Source organism: Sapajus apella, unplaced genomic scaffold (assembly GCF_009761245.1).
Source record: "Sapajus apella isolate SASKATOON/1434 unplaced genomic scaffold, GSC_monkey_1.0 scaffold39, whole genome shotgun sequence".
Classification (NCBI taxonomy): domain Eukaryota; kingdom Metazoa; phylum Chordata; class Mammalia; order Primates; family Cebidae; genus Sapajus; species Sapajus apella.
In genome coordinates, this window is record NW_022436979.1 from 18,458,101 (window position 1) to 18,477,052 (window position 18,952).

The window sequence follows — 18,952 nt, forward strand, 5'->3', positions numbered from 1 at the left end:
ATTCAGACTTTAAAAAAAAAAAGTAACCAGAAAACATAAGTGAGTTGCCTGTAAAATCTAACCCTTGTATTGCAAGCCACGTTTCAAGTGTAACCTTACTTGTTGGCACAGTAGTGGGTGGCAGAGGCATAATTGCTTGTCCTGACTGTCCAGAGGGCAGGATGGTATTGAGTATGTGGGCTCTGGACAGGTGCAGCCTGGGTTTGCACCCCGGCTCCGCCACTGCTAACTGGAGAACAATGGACAAGTTACTTTCTGCGCCCCAGTTTTCCCATATGTGAAACAGGGTTGTTGTCAGAATGAAATGAGTTAATATTTAGTGCCTGACAAGTAGTAGGCATTAAATGGTAGCTATTGGTACTGCTGTTGCCAGAGAATGCATAAGAGCTCATTCTTATTTATACCCTCCCCCAATGAAATTTGTAAGAAACTAGACATGCTAGGTCTATAACAGGGTTTGTCATGTATTAAATTGTGTCCCCAAATGATATGTCAAAGTCTTTATCCCCAGCACCTCAGAATATGCCTTCATTTGAAAATAGGGTAGTTGGAGATGTTACTGGTTAAGACAAGGTCATACTGGAGTAGGTTGAGCCCTCAATCTGATAAGACTGGTGTCTGTGTGAGAACAAGGAAATTGGGACACAGAGACACAGACACACAGTGTGCCACATGACAGCAGAGGAAGAGATGAGAGTGAAACAGCTGCAGAACAAGGCTCACCAGGGATTACTCGTCACTCCGAGAAGCAAGGAAAGCAGAGGGAAGGATTCTCCCGAGTCTCAGAGGGAGCGTGCCCCAGCTCACGCCTTGATTTTGAACTTCCAGCCTATAGAGCTGTGAGAGAATACTTTCCTGTCATTTTAAGCCACCTAGTTTGTGGTACTTCATGATGGCAGCCCTTGGAAAGTAATAGAGAATTCTTCACCCAAAAGGAAGCACTCTGTCTTACCAACAGCCAAGGTCCTGATGACCGACAGCCTGGAGACTGCAGACCTCCAAGGAATTAAAGTAGGCTCTAGAAAGTCTGGGCAGCTCCATCTTCCAAAGGCTGCTTCTCAAGTCCACACACACACTTTGGAAACAGAATCCTGTTCTTGGATGTGGTATTCTTGGTGGGACAGCTACCTATAAATTGAAAGCGGTAAGTCACAAACCCAGTGAAATAATTCCGTTGGTTTCTTGGTGATGAAACTAGTGTGAGCATGTTACAAAGTCTACCATTTGATCTTAACGGACTTTGTCATTTTTTGCCAGTTTTTTCAAACATCTTATTATGGTCAAAACATTAATTTTTGTTCAGTTTTTTGTTTCTTTGTTTTAGAGATGGGGTCTCACTTCATCACTCCAGCTGGAGTGCTGTAGCAGTCATAGTTCGCTATGGACTTAAACTGCTGGGTTCAAGCGATCTTCCTGCCTCAGCCTCCTGAGTTTAATTCAATTTTTTAAAAATTTTAGTATTTATGTGTATCCTTAAAAACTAGGGCACTGCCTATAATCCCAGCACTTTGGGAGGCCAAAGCAGGTGGATCACGAGATCAAGAGATCGAGACCATCCTGGTCAACACGGTGAAACCCTGTCTCTACTAAAAATACAAAAATTAGCTGGGCATGGTGGCGCATGCCTGTAATCCCAGCTACTTGGGAGGCTGAGGCAGGAGAATTGCTTAACCCCAGAGGCAGAGGTTGCGGTGAGCTGAGATTGTGCCATTGCACTCCAGCCTGGGTAACAAGAGTGAAACTCCGTTTCAAAAAAAAAACTGGGGCACTAAAGGTAGGACATACAAAGAAGTAAAATAAAAATAGTCTAAAATGATATGGATTTTTATATTGTTAATACTCCTAGAGGCGGGGCACAGTGGCTCACGCTTATAATCCCAGCACTTTGGGAGGCTGAGGCGGGTGGATCACGAGGTCAAGGACCATCTTGGCCAATATGGTGAAACCCCGTCTCTATAAAAAATAAAAATATAAATAAATAAAAATACTCCTGGAACTGTTAACCATTCTATATACAGTTTTCTATAGTTCTTCATTCTCCTAAATTTGAGTTATGTTTCTTTTTCATTTCCATTTGTATATATATAAGAAAAGAAGTTCTCAATCATATATGCAGATTTTATGACAATATTATAAAAAATAATTTATTTTCACAATTTACAAATGCTTGACAGTAAACACAAGTACTCATAAGTGTTTATTGTATTGATTTTAATCTGATGATTATATAATAGACTCTAAAAATTGATTTATTATTTTAATGTTACGGCTTGTTAATTCTTATTTACCAGGAAAATATATGCTTTGGTTACAGCATCTTCTTAAGTCATATTAAGTGACTGCCTCAAATCTCCATTAATATTTATAAGAATATAAACTGCTTCAAGCAGAACTTTATGCTTAGAGAGAACCTGGAAGATCTTTTGATCTAAACTTTTCATTTTATAGATGAGAAAAATAGAGCAAGGGGATATTAAAGACTTGAGGAAGCCATGTCATTATTAAGTGAAAGACCAAACAATAACTCTTGTCATCCAAGTCTCCTCACGCCCAGTTCAGGGGCCTTTACACCACACCACCAAGCAGAAAATACCATCCTCCTAACGGGCAGATGAGATGGACGTTAGTAATCCGTCAGTGAACTTAAGCAGAATTTAGGAAAATGGTCTTTAGCATTAAATTAAATAACGCATATCAAGCTCTTAGCAGGATATGGGGCACATAATAAATGCTTGTTAAAGGGAACAATTATTTTGTTGTTGTATAATTCAGAAATGCAGTGTGAAATATATCCTTGTAGACTTTCAAATCAGATGGACCTGGGTTTGACTGGTAGTGTGCCCTCGCTGGCTTATGTAACCTGTGCAACTCACTGAATCTTTGTATCAGCTTTGTCACAGGCAAATGGAATAATAATGAGATTGGGTATGTAAAATACAGATAAGTACAGGCATTTGTTAATATTAACAATGAAATTACAATCTATTTTATGTGTTGAGTCAGTAATATAAAGAATTCAGAGATGTGGCTTTATCCACCTAAAATTGAGGCTAATAGGCCAGGCTCATGTCAGCTTTACGTTAGTGCTCCCACCTCTCTTTCCACCATGCCCCTTTCCTTTGGCACTGACACTTGAGCGTCAGTGGCTTTACCCTGCTGCCTTTTGAAAGTTTAGGAAACTCTCTTCATAATAACTTTCTTGTATTTCTCTTTCCCTGCAGGCCCCATATTTAAACAAACGAACAGGCCAGGTGCGGTGGCTCCCGCCTGTAATCCCTGCACTTTGGGAGGCTGAGGTGGGAGGATCACCTGAGGTCAGGAGTTTGAGACCAGACTGGCCAACATGGTGAAACCCCATCTCTACTAAAAGTATTTAAAACTTAGCTGGGTATCGTGGCACATGCCTGTAATCCCAGCTACTCAGGAAGCTGAGGCATGAGAATCGCTTGAACCTGAGAGGCAGATGTTGCAGTAAGCCAAGATCATGCCTGGGTAACAGAACAAGACTCCATCTCAAAAAACAAACAAAAACAAAACACAAACACCACCCCCCTTCATTTCATTATCTTAGGCACTTCATCTTGATCCGCTAAAATTAAGGCTCCTTAGCTGATTAACTAATTTGACTCAGGGAGCCTCCCACAGTCTGTGGAACGCCAGCCTCTAAGATGCTCTATGAAAGAAGACCACGTAAGCCTGGGAAATACTATAGAAAAACTGCACTGCCAGGGATGCCCACCTTTAGGTAAGGCCTACTGGTACCTCCTCACCACTCCTGGTTCTTTTTCACTTTGAGGGCTTCCTACTGCCAGCCCCCGAGACTCTGAGGGCATTCTCTCACTTGGAGCATGCTCTTCTCATGCCCTTCAAGTCAAACCAGGTTGGTAACTTCCACCCTGCTATCAAGAACCAACAGAAAATATGGGTGGGTTTCATGGCTAAAGAGATAGTCATGAGATTTGGAGGATGGTCCAGGAGGCATGCTGGATGAAGACAGTTATATTCCAAAACTGCTCTGGAAAAAAGAAGCATCTTTAGGAAGAAGCAACCCATCTTTCAATGGCTTCAGCCAAAATCATGATGCCTGGGACTGCTACATGCCTTAAAGTACTTAAGGAATAAAATGGTCAATACTGATCAGAATTTCAAATAATTAAGCCTTGAACTACCCTACAAAATCCATGAAAAGATTTTAGAAAAGAGAAATAACTTTGGTTCCCTGATAGAGAAATACAAAGTGAGAACATTTCAGAAAGCATTCTTGCTCCGCCTTTAACACAATCATTGGTCATAGGTGTGCTCTACTGTCCAGGCAGAATCTTCTGGGAAGAAGGTAGCAAGAAGTCCTGTAAATGGGAGTCCCGTGGGAGGCGAGTGAGGGGGTAAAAGGTCAGTGTGTGGGGGAGTGTTTAGAGCGACTGGGGACTGAACACCACCCATCTTCAGGATTTGACTTTTGCCACTTATTGCAATTTTCTTCCCAACTCTGCAAACGCAGTTTACATGCCTCGTTTGTCACCTCAGTCACACATTATCCTCCCACGTCCACTATTTAGGTACTGAGGCATTAAATGTTTTCAAATGCATTGCCATAGTTCATCATGCAAAAATCCTACCTTTTTGTTAACAATGCTTTTTCAAAAATCCTTTGTCATTTATAAAATATTAGTAAGTGAGATACCAGGCAATAAACAGAAAATTTAAATAAACCTAGTACTTTCAGGGGTACATTCTCTGTATTAAAAACAAGAATAAAAATTACTAAGAAGTGAGAAAACGTGGAAAAAGAGTGGCAAGCATCCAACATGGCCATGAACTGGGGGCCTCTGACATTTCCATCTTCATCAAGGGGGATTCTGTCAAGTAGTAAGTCAAACTCTTCATCAGTAATCTCCACACCAAACCTGAAACAAATAGCAGTTAGCATCAGTCACCCCCCAAGTTCACATTTGGGTCACCCATACCCACAATACCCTAAGCATATGGCTGCCATTAAAGCTTTGTGACTGCTGCAGTCCTCAAGATCAAGAGCACCACGTGAATATCAGAGGTTAATCAGGGTTTTGATGGCTTCAGCTTTCTCAAAGAAAGAGATTCTACCACGGAATCCCTTCATTGGTGGAGCACAGAAATAGAAACACCGGCATGTTGAATTGTGTGTGATTGTCTTCTATAAAAAGTTATTCATTACACTAAAACACTGGTATTGCTTAAACAAGTTAACTCTGAAAAGCCTTTCAATTGGGCTGCTTAGCATGAAAGAAAAGGTAGAGAAAAAAGTGCCTTTGGAAAAACAGCTTCCTAATACTCTCGCAAAGCATTTCATAATGGCTTTAAAGACATTTTGCATACAAATATTTTAAAAGTGGCAGTGTTTATTCATCAGCAAGAAAGTGTTTTCATCTCTCAAGAACAATCAAAACATAATCCGTGAATCACTGGCATAAATAAGAATGACTTAAGCAATAATAATGAACAAGGCATTCATTCATCATTTTGCAAAGCTGATAAAACCCAGCTGACTTTTGGAAAAGAGGGGAATATATTTTCTTTTGGCAATGCAATGACAGAATAACATCAAAAAGCCTCTTTTTCCATTTTCATTATTACTTCCTTAATAATTATAAAAAGGCCAAAGATTTATAAGATCTGCAAAGAAACCAGAGTATACTTCCTTAATAATTATAAAACACACATATACATCAACAACGACACAACAAACAAAAATGGCTTTCTTTTTTTCATAAGCTGCAAAGAATTATCGCATATTTGTATTTCGGAAGTACTTGAATTTGAATAGCATCTCAGGGAGTTTGCAGTTGGGTGTCCTTTCTTTCATTTATATAAAATTAGGGGAAAAGGGGGTAATTTAATGTGACACCTGCACGGTGTTTATCTTACTCCCTCTTATTCTCTTTATCATTTATTCCCAATGAAGTTACCAGTACTAGTGGAGAAATCTTTGGTATTTTGCCTCAGAAATGAAAATTAATTCTCCGGTTTTATTTGGATTTAAATTCTTAAACTCAGTACTTTTAAAGGAAGTATTTTGTATAGGCATACTGGGGAAAAAAACGATCAGTCAGGAAACCCAAATCTAGTTTACATCCGTGAATCTAGTTAATCTAGATTAAGCATTCTACAGCTATGTAACCATGGGGAAATCACTTAACTTTTAGATTTGAGTTATAAGAGTGGTCTCAAATGGCCTGTAAGTTCTCTGTGTCTTAGTAAACGGTATGCAATAGTGAGATGATGATAAAACTACCGGGAAACAACCACAGAAATATTGTGTATTACTATTTTTGATGTAGAGTACAGATTAAAAAGGCCTCAAACATACTAGAAAAGATTGCTCAAACCTACCAGTGACACACGTCCTTTTTCTCAAGAGCCGGTCTTTGTGAGTGGCAATTTGGTAAAGTGGGGGCAGCATGGGCTTCCGTTAACTGACCAAAGTTTGAATCCCAGCTCTGTCATTTAGTAGCTGTGTGTGGCCTGGGCAACTTCCTTAATTCCCTGTTTTCATTTGTATAACAAGTTTTCATTTGTATAACAAGAAAGGTTATTTTGAAAATCGATTAAGTAAATAACTATACGTATGCTCTCTTTAATGTAAAATGTAGTTTCTTAACAGTGAAACGACCTTCCTTTTATTGGATAAAATGAGGCTTTCCCTAATCACCAAGCTTAGTCTCCCACCTTAGTGTCCAGTCTCTATCTTATCACACCGCTATTATTATCTTCTCTCTCTTACCACTATTTGAAACTCTTTTATTGGTTTACTGATGACTTGGTGATTGTCTGCCTTTATCTCCACTTCTCATGTAAACTCTATGAAAGTAGGTTTAGTGCAGCTGGGGACTACACACCAGTCATCTCCAGGACTTCACTTCACCTTTCGCCTTTTCACCATTGTATTCCTAGACTCTGTAACAACAACCAGAGGGTACTCAATAAATAGTTAATAAATGAACAAATGACTAACTCATTTCTACTGTAAGAGTACATGTACTTGAGAAAAGAGGAATTTTTATTCTGTGAAATAAGGCATATGTTAATTAGCTTACTTAAGCCATTACACAATGTACACACATTTCAAAACATGTTGTACATGATAAATATATACAATTTTATGTCAACTTAAAAATAATAAAGAAATAATAACATAAAGAGGAACTTTTATGTATTTCTTTGTATATATTCATGGGGTACAGGTGCAGTTTTGCTACGTGGATATATTGCATTGTGGTGACGTCAGGGCCTTCAGTGCATCACTGGAACAGCACACACTTTACCCACCAAGTAATCCCCCATCCTCCACCCTGCCTCCCACCGACTCAGCCCCCACCCTCTAAGTCTCCACTATCCACCATTCCACATGCTACATCCATGTGTATACGTTTTTTTAGCTCCCACTTATTAGTGAGAATGTGTGGTATATTTCTTTCTGTGTCTGAGTTGCTCCACTTAAGATAATGGCCTCCAGGTCCATTCATGCTACTGCAAAAGACATGATTTCATTTTCTAAGGCTGAATAGTATTCCATTGTGTATATATGCCATATTTTCTTCATCTAATCCTCTGTTGATGGACACTTAGGTTGATTCCACATCTTTATTACTGTGAATAGTGCTGGAATAAACATACCAGTAGAGAATGTGTGCTTTGAAGAGATTGAAAAAGGTTTGAAATAAGCACAGTAGAGAATGGAATATAGAGTTGACTAATAAGACATCGTGAGGATTGACAGGAAATACTAGGAATCCAGGTGAAGTTGGTGACAGTGAATTTCCAGTGATATAATCTACTCAGTAGCATGATTCTCCCCGCAGCACTAAGCAGCCTGGGTGCAGGTGAAGGCAAGATGAGCAGCTGCGCACATCTAGGTGTGAGAACCTGTCGGATAGATGTGAATAAAAGACAACAAAGCGAGGGAGTGTAGAATATTGACCAAAAAATGACTCATGGGTAAACAGAATCTATACTGTCCTCCAGCTTAGAAAGGGAAGAGAGAACAGGTGTGTAGGGATAGAACTGGAAAACAGAGGAGGATCCAAGATGGCCATTTAGGAACAGCTCAGGATTGCAGCTCCCAGTGAAAGCGCAGAGGGTGAGTGGATGCCGCATTTTTATTGCCCACAGACTGGGAAATTCCCAGGTGGAGGAGCTCCACGGGTCGCCAGCGCGGCTGTGCCTGCCGGCAGGGCTGCTTTCCCACACGTGGGTGCTTTGTCAGCGCCCCAGCGCAGCAGTTCTCCATACAAAATTCACCGGTCCGTGTGCCCTTTTGGCTAGCGACTGGAGCCACGGGAAGTCGCCCATTTGTCTGTTTAAAAAAGGGACTGAGCACAGTAGATTCCAGGGCAAAAAAAAAAAAAAAAAAAATAGCGCCACAAACCTCAGTGCCGCTGTTTAAGCCAGCGCAGAGAGTGGCCGCAGGGGAAAACAAACAGACCCCGGCGCCTCTTCAACAGGCGACTGGAACACCAACTTAAAAAAGGCTCTGAGGCAGGGAGCCAGGCGATCAGGCTCGGCTGGTCCCACCCCCACAAAAGAACAGCAATCAGAAACTCTGGATTGAGACTTTCACAGCAAGCGCAGCTGAACCCGGGACGGTCCAGCTCTGTGGGGGAGGGGCGTCCGCCATTACCGAGGCAGCCCGCCACGATGGAGGTAGTCGGCCAATGCTGAGGCAGCCTGCCGTTGCCAAGGCAACCCGCCATTGCTGAGGCAACCCGCCATTGCTGAGGCAGCCCGCCGTTGCCAAGGCAACCCACCACAGCAGAGAGACTCCGCCTCAACAGAGGCGGGCCACCATCGCCAAAGCAGTTCTAACTACACCCATATAAACAGGACTGCAGGGAAGTTCACTCGGCAGCGGGGTGGAGCCCACAGCAGCTCAGCAAAGCCTCTACAGGCTGACAGTGACTAGGCTGCCTCCTTGCTGGGCAGGACAGCTCTGAAGGGGGGAAAAAAAAAAAAAGAGGAGGCAGCAGCATAACCGAAACTCGGAAAGCCCTAAATCCCTGGGACAGAGCACCTGGGAACAAAAAGCGGTTTATGAGTTCTGCTGCAGCAGACCTAAACGTACCTGCCCAGCAGCTCTGAATGAACAACAGAGCTCACAGCTCACCATTTGAGCTCCTATAAAGAAGAGACCGTCTCCTCAAGCAGCTCCCTGACCCCTATATATCCAAAGAGCCGCCTCATAAAGGAGAGATCAGATTGACACTAGGCGGGTATCCTTCTGGGACAAAGAGAGCAGAAGAAGAAAACTGGTAACAACCCTTACTGTTCAGCAGCTGCTGCAGGTGAACCCCAGGCAAGCAGGGCCTGGAGTGAACCTCAGCAGACCTACAGCAGGGGGGCCAGACTGTCAGAAGAAAACCGAGAAACAGAAATAACCTCATCATCAACAAACAGAACGCCAATCTGAAAGATTTGAGACCAAATCTGAAAGCCAGCAACTACAAAGTCGACAGGTGGATAAATCCTTAAAGATGGGAAGAAACCAGCGCAAAAAGGATGAAAACACCTGAAACCAGAACACCTCTCCTCCTACAAGGGATCACAACTCCTCACCAGCAAGAGAACAAGGTTGGAGGGAGAACGAGTGTGATGAAATGACAGAATCAGACTTCAGAAGGTGGGTAGTAAGAAACTTCTGTGAACTTAAAGAACATGTTCTAACCAAATGCAAAAAAACTAAGAACTTGAAAAAATATTTGACAAAATGCTAATGAGAATGGACAAAATAGAAAGGAATATAAGTGAATTGATGGAGCTGAAAAACGCAACACGAGAACTTCGCGAAGCGTGCACAAGTATCAACAGCAGAATTGACCAAGCAGAAGAAAGGATATCAGAGGTCGAAGATCAACTCAATGAAATAAAACAGGAAGGCAAGACTGCAGAAAAAAGGGTAAAAAGGAATGAACAAAATCTCCAAGAAATGTGGGACTATGTGAAAAGACCTAATCTACGTTTCATAGGCGTACCTGAATGCGACGAAGAGAATGAATCCAAGCTGGAAAATACTCTTCAGGATATTATCCAGGAAAACTTCCCCAACCTAGCAAGGCAGGCAAACATTCAAGTCCAGGAAATACAGAGAACACCACAAAGAGATTCATCAAGAAGAGCAACCCTAAGGCACATAATCGTCAGATTCACCAGGGTCGAAATGAAGGAGAAAATACTAAGGGCAGCCAGAGAGAAAGGTTGGGTTACCCACAAAGGGAAGCCCATCAGACTCACAGCAGATCTCTCAGCAGAAACCCTACAAGCCAGAAGAGAGTGGGGGCCAATATTCAACATCCTTAAAGAAAAGAACTTTCAATCCAGAATCTCCTATCCAGCCAAACTAAGCTTCATAAGTGAAGGAAAAATAAAATCCTTTGGGAACATGCAAGTACTCAGAGATTTCGTCACCACCAGGCCAGCTCTACAAGAGCTCCTGAAAGAGGCTCTACACATATAAAGGAACAACAAGAACCAGCTCAACTAAAGGGCAAAACACCCAGCTTGCACCAAAATGGGAGTATCAAATTCGCACATAACAATATTAACCCTAAATGTAAATGGACAAATGCCCCAATCAAAAGACACAGACTGGCAAACTGGATAAAAAGCCAAAACCCATCAGTGTGCTGTATTCAGGAAACCCATCTCACATGCAAGGATACACAAAGGCTCAAAATAGAGGGATGGAGGAAGATTTACCAAGCAAATGGAGAGCAAAAAAAAGCAGGAGTTGCGATTCTCATCTCTGATAAATTAGACTTTAAAGCAACAAAGATCAAAAGAGACAAAGAAGGACATTACATAATGGTAAAAGGATCAATGCAACAAGAAGAGCTAACGATCCTAAATATATACACACCCAATACAGGAGCACCCAGATACCTAAGGCAAGTTCTTAATGACTTACAAAGAGACTTAGACTCCCACACAATAATAGTGGGAGACTTTAACACCCCATTGTCAATATTAGACAGATCAACCAGACAGAAAATTAACAAGGATATCCAGCACTCGAACTCAGACCTGGACCAAGCAAACCTAATAGACATTTACAGAACTCTCCACCCCAAATCCACAGAATATACATTCTTCTCAGCACCACATCACACCTACTCTATAATTGACCACATAATTGGGAGTAAATCACTCCTCAGCAAATGCAAAAGAATGGAAATCGTAACAAACAGTCTCTCAGACCACAGTGCAATCAAGTTAGAACTCAGAATTCAAAAGCTAACTCAGAACCACACAGCTTCATGGAAACTAAACAACTTGCTCTTGAATGTTGACTGGATAAACAATGAAATGAAGACAGAAATAAAGATGTTCTTCGAAACCAACGAGAATGAAGACACAACATACCAGAATCTCTGGGACACATTTAAAGCAGTCTCTAGAGGAAAATATATAGCAATAAGTGCCCACATGAGAAGCAAGGAGAGATCAAAAATTGACACCCTATCGTCAAAACTGAAAGAGCTACAGGAGCAAGATCAAAAAACCTCAAAGTCTAGCAGAAGACAAGAAATAGCTAAGATCAGAGCATAACTGAAGGAGATAGAGACACAAAAAGCCCTTCAAAAAATCAATAAATCCAGGAGCTGGTTTTTTGAAAAGATCAACAAAATAGACAGACCACTAGCCAGATTAATAAAAAAGAAAAGAGAGAATAACCAAATTGATGCAATAAAAAACGATAAAGGGGATATCACCACAGATTCCACAGAAATTCAAACCATCATCAGAGATTATTACAAAAAACTCTATGCACATAAACTAATAAACCTGGAAGAAATGGATAAATTCCTGGACACTTGCCTCCTCCCAAGCCTAAACCAGGAAGAAGGCGAAACCCTGAACAGACCCATAACAAGGTCTGAAGTTGAGGCAGCAATTAAGAGCTTACCACCCAAGAAAAGCCCAGGTCCAGACGGGTTCACAGCCGAATTCTACCAGACATACAAAGAGGAGCTGGTACCATTCCTTCTGAAACTATTCCAAACAATACAAAAAGAGGGAATTCTTCCCAAATCATTTTATGAGACCAACATCATCCTGATTCCAAAACCCGGCAGAGACTCAACAAGAAAAGAAAACTTCAGGCCAATATCCATGATTAACATAGATGCAAAAATCTTCAGTAAAATACTGACAAGCCGATTGCAACAGCACATCAAAAAGCTTATCCACCATGATCAAGTAGGTTTCATCCCGGGGATGCAAGGCTGGTTCAACATACGCAAGTCTATAAATGTAATTCACCACATAAACAGAACCAAAGACAAAAACCACATGATTATCTCAATTGATGCAGAGAAGGCCTTTGACAAAATTCAACAGCCCTTTATGCTAAAAACCCTCAATAAGCTAGGTATTGATGGAACGTATCTCAAAATAATAAAAGCTATTTATGACAAACCAACAACCAATACTGAATGGGCAAAAACTGGAAGCATTCCCCTTGAAATGTGGCACCAGACAAGGATGCCCGCTCTCACCACTGCTATTCAATATAGCATTAGAAGTTCTAGCCAGAGCAATCAGGCAAGAAAAAGAAATAAAGGGCATTCAAATAGGAAAGGAGGAAGTCAAATTGTCTCTATTTGCAGACGACATGATTGTATATCTAGAAGACCCCATCGTCTCAGCCCCAAATCTCCTGAAACTGATAAGCAAGTTCAGCAAAATCTCAGGATACAAAATCAATGTGCAAAAATCACATGCATTCCTATACACCAATAACAGACTTAAAGAGAGCCAAATCAAGAACAAACTTCCATTCACAATTGCCACAAAGAGAATAAAATACCTAGGAATACAACTAACAAGGAACGTAAAGGACCTCTTCAAGGAGAACTACAAGCCACTGCTCAACAAAATAAGAGAGGACACAAACAGATGGAGAAACATTCCATGTTCATGGTTAGGAAGAATCAATATCGTGCAAATGGTCATACTGCCCAAAGTAATTTACAGATTCAATGCTATCCCCATCAAGCTACCAATGACCTTCTTCACCGAACTGGAAAAAATCACCTTAAACTTCATATGGAACCAAAAGAGAGGCAGCATAGCCAAGTCAATTCTAAGCAAAAAGAACAAAGCGGGAGGCATCACACTACTGGACTTCAAACTATACTACAAGGCTACAGTAATCAAAACAGCATGGTACTGGTACCAAAACAGAGATATTGACCAATGGAACAGAACAGAGGTCTCGAAGGCAACACAACATATCTACAACCATCTGATCTTTGACAAACCAGACAAAAACAAGCAATGGGGAAAGGATTCCCTGTTCAATAAATGGTGTTGGGAAAGCTGGCTAGCCATGTGCAGGACCCCTTCCTGACACCTTACACTAAAATTAACTCCAGATGGATTAAAGACTTAAACATAAGACCTAACACCATAAAAACCCTAGAAGAAAATCTAGGCAAAACCATTCAGGACATAGGTGTAGGCAAGGACTTCATGACCAAAACACCAAAAGCATTGACAACAAAAGTCAAAATAGACAAATGGGACCTAATCAAACTCCACAGCTTCTGCACAGCAAAAGAAACAGTCATTAGAGTGAATCGGCAACCAACAGAACAGGAAAAAATTTTTGCTGTTTACCCATCTGACAAAGGGCTGATATCCAGAATTTACAAAGAACTAAAACAGATTTACAAGAAAAAAACTAACAAGCCCATTCAAAAGTGGGCAAAGGATATGAACAGACACTTTACAAAAGAAGACATACATGAGGCCAACAAACATATGAAAAAATGCTCATCATCACTGGTCATCAGAGAAATGCAAATCAAAACAACATTGAGATACCATCTCACGCCAGTTAGAATGGCGATCATTAAAAAATCTGGAGACAACAGATGCTGGAGAGGATGTGGAGAAATAGGAACACTTTTGCACTGTTGGTGGGAGTGTAAATTAGTTCAACCATTGTGGAAGACAGTGTGGCGAATCCTCAAGGACCTAGAAATAGAAATTCCATTTGACCCAGCAATCCCATTACTGGGTATATATCCAAAGGATTACAAATCGTTCTACTATAAGGACACGTGCACACGAATGTTCATTGCAGCACTGTTTACAATAGCAAAGACCTGGAACCAACCCAAATGCCCATTGACGATAGACTGGATAGGGAAAATGTGGCACATATACACCATGGAATATTATGCAGCCATCAAAAACGATGAGTTTGGGTCCTTTGTAGGGACATGGATGAACCTGGAAACCATCATTCTCAGCAAACTGACAGAAGAGCAGAAGATCAAACACTGCATGTTCTCACTCATAGGCGGGTGTTGAACAATGAGAACACATGGACACAGGGAGGGGAGCCCTACACACTGGGGTCAGTTGGGGGGAAATAGGGGAGGGGCGGTGGGGGGTGGGGAGCTGGGGAGAGATAGCAAGGGGAGAGATGCCAGATGTAGGTGATGGGGAGGAAGGCAGCAAATCACACTGCCACGTGTGTACCTATGCAACAATCTTGCATGTTCTTCACATGTACCCCAAAACCTAAAATGCAATAAAATACATAAATGGGGAGAGGAAAAAAAAAAGAACTGGAAAATAGCGGGAAAGTCAGTGGACTAGAACAGATAGGAGATAATAGTCAGGAATGGGCTTAATGCATGATTTCTCAGGTGTAGTTATTTTGGATATCACGGTTCATCTCAGACTTTCAAGGCAGTTTACATTCTTAAGTACCCCCCAAAGACCTCCTTCACTCACAAGGTGAATAGTAAAAACTAAAATTTACTAAGAATTTTGTATGTTCTTATCACTATGTCAAGCATTGTACATGCATTGTCCCCATTTAACCCTGCCAATATCAATTATTATCATTCCGAACACTGTCCTAATAATGTCAGTGAGATATCTGAGGTGGCTGCGGGTGAAGAAATTTAAAGGGAAATGGTCTGTAAATGGCACTAAAGAGCAAGGTGAATGGGCAGCTTCTTGCCGAGAAAGGAAGTAATGTCTTGGGCAAAAAGCCAGTTTGCGAATAAACTAGATCACAGCATTTAGAAGGGTGGAGAATGGAGACGTGATTGTGCTTCACGGGTTGGGAGTTCTGGAGGGCACAGTTGGAGGATTTTACAAGAAGGGGAAGAGTAAGAGTTTGGAAGAGTGAACAAGAAACCCAGATGAACATTAGGGTAAGAGAATTCTGAAAGGGTATATAGGCTAGATAATTGGGGCCGGGGGTTACATTACAGGTAGTATAACAAGGAAAATGATTATGAGGCCAGACGGATTAAGATTCTGAAAGAAACCTCAAACATAACCATCTAGGCCATATTTTAGCTCATCACTCACTGTCTCTATAGGCACAGGTAAGTAGCTTAAGTTTTTAGCTGTAATAATAATAGCAAACATTTATTGACTGCTTGCTGTATGCCAGACACATTTATATAATCCTTACGACAACAGTATGAGGTAAATGTACTATATGTTATCTCCATTGTACAGTGAAACCTTACATAGTTATTTGGTAGAGCTTGAATCTGAACCTTGCCAGCTGTCTCTGGAGCCCTCCAGATCATTTTATCATTCTCACTGCTTGGGCAGGGCTGCCATTTCTCTTCCTCTAATTGTCTTTACCATGTTGCACACTTTCTATAGCAGAAAAAGTTCTCTCCACAATCCTTCCAGAGAAATTTAAATGTTAACGTATGATAACATTATGACAAAGTCAGTACACTCAAAGCGAATCTTTAACACTATACTCTATAAGTGGATTTTGAAATAAGGATAGTTCATCTCAGACTTTATCCAAGAGAGCTTACATTCTTAAGTATCCCAAAGGCCTCCTTTACTTAGAAGGTAGTCTTAAGGCCTATATCTAAAAGACAGTATTTTAGGACAGATCCAGCGTGTTTAAGAAATCATCTGTCACACAATAAATTTGATCTGCCCTCAGAGAGGAAACTAACTTTTGATATTTCTCCCCAAGGACAAAAAAATAAGTTACTGTCAAGCTTAATTTAAATTCCATAACAGAAAATGTATTGGATTTTTAAAATTAGCTCCATACATTTTTCTATCTGTATATAGAAAAGAAACAAGCAAAGTAGCTTTCATAGATACAAAATAAGTAGGAATCCCATTATAGAAATTCTCCTTTTCTGTTAAGTTTCAAAGTATCAAAGCATAATATTTATGTATAGAATCCAAGAAGAAATAAAAAATAAATAATCTAGAAAAAAACCCACAGTTGGATTCTAACTATCTGAATACTGATTTAGCAATCACACTTTTATTTTGGTGGTGAAATTTCTAAGGGACCTAAAAGTTTAAAAGGCTTAAGTAGAAAAGATGGGGTCTTACATTTAACAAAGCTCCTTTATTTACTCCTACAGGTAACTGTAATGGGAAGGCTTACATTTGAAGTGCTCATGTATTAATGACTTTAGACCTCTTCATTAAGGACTTTGTAACTTTTTACTAAATGCCATCTTCTTCAAAAACAAAATAATCTATATTGGCTAAATATATTTTTCTAAAATTTTTTTAGGCCTAATACTATGTCTACTGTTATAAATCTGGGTTTGTTTCATTGCATTGTTGCACGAGTTCTTCAATCAAATCCCTAAACAGAACCACCTATTTTCCTCATCTGTGTTTAACTGGATACTTAAATTATTTTAGTGTGCAATTAAATCATTTGTAATGTTCAAAAAGTATTTTAGGATGATATTCTTACCCTCTTTTTAAAAAGTACAAGTTCAGAGCTTCTTTTAAAGACTTGAATTTCTTACATCAAGATCTTTTCCAATAGACTCCTTTATCTTTAAAATACAGACCAGGATATATAGTGCAGGAAAAATAGTATTTTTAATCACCTCTGTTCCTTTCGTACTGTCAAAATCTTTAATACCATATTCCCTCGGAAAATATCTGGGTATTTTTATAAAATAAGTTCTCAAGCTCTGGTAAAAGTGTCCTTAGCCTATACTATAAAATGAATAAATGATCCAGCCTTTAACTGATTTTCCAGGAATTTACTTTTCTAACATTAGACGTTAAAAGCACATAAAAAGAAAAAAAAAAAAAAAAAAAAAAAACTCCGATGAAACACAGGGTGATGATAAAAATCATTAATCCTGATCATATATGCCAGATCTCTTGGTATATGACATACTCATTACCTGTCCTGAATAATACATCTTGTCTTCTCTCCATCTTCTACTCCAAAGTCAGGCTGAAATTATCCTAGGAGATCCATGGGTTTGAAAGGCTCCAGAAAGGCCAGGTGGGGCTGAGCCTGAGATACGAGAATTATTAGTGTGATCCTGGTATTATGAACCACAAGTGACCCAATGTTATCCCAAATCCCCAGAGGACCACCCAACTGAGAGGTCTCTCTTTTGAGTCATATCACCTCCCCTTCTCTTTTTCTCTCTTTCTTTCCCTACAACTCTTTCCTATATTGTACACATATATCTTTCTCTTTCTCTCTGTCTCTCTATAGAGCTCTGTATCTACAGTATCTCTATATATATGGATGCATTTTGTTTTTTTATCAGACTATCCTCAAAAAAAGATATTTATCATCATAGAATATTCCTTTATTTATATTAATCAAAAACATCATAGAATAGTTCTTTAATCAAAATAAGCACAAATAAACGAAGAGCTTTGAATAATAATTTCATGACTTTTTAAAAAAAATAATTTAACATGGGAAATAAAGTGAGAAATCCTGGGTTTGAGTCCTTAGTTCTGCTACTTACTAGATATGAGGCTTTAGCAAGTCTCCTAAGCTCTCACAGATTGTTTATTTATAAAATGCGCAGGATAACCACAATCCACCAACCAACAGAATTATTTCTAGAGTCAAGTTCGTTAATGAACACATAAATTACTCTATAAATTCTAAATTCTTGATGTCACACACTCATAATATCAACAATACAATTGGGTAAAGTTTGTATTCAGCACGACGCCACGACTGGAAAAGGTGGGTAGTTTGTTTCCTCACACTCCCTTTGCATTCCTTGTTCCTCCAGACACAGTGAAACTCGGTTTCTGCAGAATTTGATTCCATTTGAGTTACTTGGGAACAAAGCAATTAGACAGTGAATAATAGCTCAAGACAGGCCAAAGCTGAAGATTTCCACAAAAAAAATGAAGAGGAAACGTTTTGATCCTGAGCAGGTGTTCTCCCTAGACAGCTTGGCCTGAGACTGGCTGACTTTTGGAAGTGAGACTTGTTCTCAGGTGGGAAGTCCTGGGGCCAAAGGTGTCCCAGGATTTTGAGGGTCACATGGAATGGGAGGGGGTTAGGGAGATTTCGCTAGCATTTATGGGACCTGGGGGAATCTCACGTTAAAGAAGGTGGTTACCACACGCAAGCAAGCCCTCTTCCTCATGCAGGGGCTGGACAGCTCCCGTCTGAGCATCCAAGTCTTGGGGAAGCTGCACATGGCGGAGGGGCACCCGGAAGCCTCCGGGAGAGCAGCTGGGGGAGCGGCCGCAGGGCATGCCGGGAGAGGCGCAGGGCACGCTGGGAAGGCGCAGGGCACGCTGGGAAGGCAGCCCAGGAAAGGTGGGGCCCTGGGGCCTGTCGAGAAGCTAAGTGGCCAAGGAGCGGTGTGTTTAATTGTCTCACAAGTGCCTTGCGCTTGTGGTGTCCGTTCCGTAACCGTTCTCACAAGACAAGACAGCCTGAGTTCCTTACCGCCAGCACCTCTTCCCGCCTGAGAGCGGTGTCTCCCGCGGGGTTTCCCCAGTGCCTCACCTTGCTCCTGCTGGGGGAAGGGGACCGTTTCCCGTGGCCTCTGCGCACCGTTCTGGGTGTTAAGATTCCCCCACCCCGCCCCCCGGACTGACTTCCTCATCCTAGCCTTTTACTTCGTTTCTGCCTGGCCTCTAATTTTACAGTACTGTGGGGAGAAATGTCTCT

The 18,952-nt window shown here is 40.8% G+C and overlaps 1 long non-coding RNA gene across 1 annotated transcript; it reads right to left on the reverse strand.

Moving 5' to 3' along the window:
- Nucleotides 1–3,500: 3,500 nt before the first annotated feature.
- Nucleotides 3,501–18,460, reverse strand: LOC116565257. Its single transcript, XR_004275354.1, has 3 exons — nt 18,375–18,460; nt 17,196–17,311; nt 3,501–4,904 (listed from the first exon to the last, which is right to left on the reverse strand). It is a non-coding gene; the product is annotated as an uncharacterized LOC116565257 (long non-coding RNA).
- Nucleotides 18,461–18,952: the final 492 nt, after the last annotated feature.